Raw genomic sequence first — 2,083 nt, 5'->3', positions numbered from 1 at the left:
CTGCTCCCAGTATTAAGTACCTTAGAAACTAAGGAAGTCTGAGGAAAAAAACTCAGGAGCTTCTAAAATGTCCAATTAGTTAAGACCTAATATGATTTGGTCAGCTTTTCTAATCAAAGTATGTGTGAGCTAATGTTCCTGTCACCTTACAGCTTCATTCAGATGGGGCTAGGACCTGCAGCTGCTTAGGCACTCAAATGTGGCAGTTCCTTAAAACCACTGGAGACCTCACATCAGAACTATGAAAGTTCTGGTACAGTAAAGAAAGGGAAGGTACAAGGGTGTTTTCAGTTTAGTTTGGCTACACTATTATATAAAACATCTCTCTTGAAGAAAGCATCTTAATGTCCTACAAAGGCAGCCTGGACCATGGGAAAGAGAACAGATACTAGGTAGAGGCTGTAGTAGCAGAGGGGATTTTTAACTTCAGAAGACATTCTGTTGTCTGAGAAGTCAAGAATTCTTACCTTAAGGGCATCTCAATGGTTTCCCAAATCTTGCAAGTGCGATTTTATCTGGCACTTAGTGAGCAGCATGGAATACGGTCATTTTGTTGAACAAATAAATATATACTCAAAGGTTTATGTTACTGAGAGGGACATATACTGATAAAATACGTGTTCTTTAAAAATTTGCAGCTTAACTGGGGAGATGAGACAAGCTGCTCGTATTAAAAATCCTGGCTGGAAGTGTTTACTCGTAGACTGCTCATACTTTAATGTCAAAAGAGTAAGTTATCTCAAACTATCTTAAGGAGACAGCTGACAGGGTAAGTGACTCTGGAGACTGACAATTCAATAAAAGTTCTTTGGTTAAGTCAATCTTCTGCAAAAATTTGGTTAAGCCAAGTCAATCTTCTGCAAAAAAACCCTTACAAGATGACCTAAGGGCTTTTTTTTACCTTAAACTTCTTACAAAGGGGGAAAAGCTTATATGCTCTTCAGCCCAATCTGCAGAGTTGGCTATTTTATATTTCATGGTTTGTGCTCTTATTTTTAAGGTGAAGGACATTTTGTCAGGCTTGAGGAGGGTATGAATCTGGTAAAACACAGATATGTACTAGAAATCCAATGATATAATTTGCAGTAGTAAACTTTAAAATCTAAATTAATAGTATACTGGTTAGTATACTATACTGTATATCAATATTCTGTACTACATAGATTAGTAAATACTGTGAGTCAAAGAACTGTTTTAAAGAATATACCTAATAGGTACCCGGACGACATATATATCCCCTGGAGATACTGTTAAAATGCAGCTTTGGCGCCTAGATGTCCATCAACAGATGAATGGATAAAGAAGATGTGGTATATATACACAATGGAATACTATGCAGCCATCAAAAGACATGAAATCTTGCCATTTGCGACGACGTGGATGGAACTAGAGGGTATCATGCTTAGCGAAATAAGTCAATCGGAGAAATATAACTATCATATGATCTCTTTGATATGAGGAAGTGGAGATGCAAGGTGGGGGGGTTTGGGGGGAGGTAGGAAAAGAAAAAATGAAAAGATGGGATTGGGAGGGAGACAAACCATAAAAGACTCAATCTCAAGAAACAGACTGAGGGTTGCGGGGGGGAAGGGGGATGGGAGAGGGTGGTGGGGAAATGGACATTGGGGAGGGTATGTGCTATGATGAGTGCTGTGAAATGTGTAAACCAGACGATTCACAGACCTGTACCCCTGGGGATAAAAATACATTATATGTTTATTAAAATAAAAAAATTAAAAAAAAAAATAAAAAAAAAAAAAAAATGCAGCTTTGGTACCTCTGGGGTCAGGCACTTACCAAGTTTACTTCCCCTTATCCCTTCCCCACCGCCCATAAATCCAGTCCTAAAGCTATAGCTATTATTAATTCAAGTCTGAGGAGTAAATTTTTAGTTGTCCATATGTTCAGTATTGAAACAGGACTCCCTGATGAGAGGTCTGGTATCCACGGCAGTAGACTGTGATTTCCTGTGACACGTCAGAGGAGGACTTTGGTGGTTTTTCAGATGTGATTAGGGCATCACCATTTAGATGACTGACTGCCACTGATCTGCACATGAAAGAAAAGGGCTAGAAGAGCTTTA

The sequence above is a fragment of the Martes martes genome, assembly GCF_963455335.1.
Source record: "Martes martes genome assembly, chromosome: 2".
In the NCBI taxonomy this organism is placed as follows: domain Eukaryota; kingdom Metazoa; phylum Chordata; class Mammalia; order Carnivora; family Mustelidae; genus Martes; species Martes martes.
Note: the sequence above shows the minus strand (reverse complement) of the source record.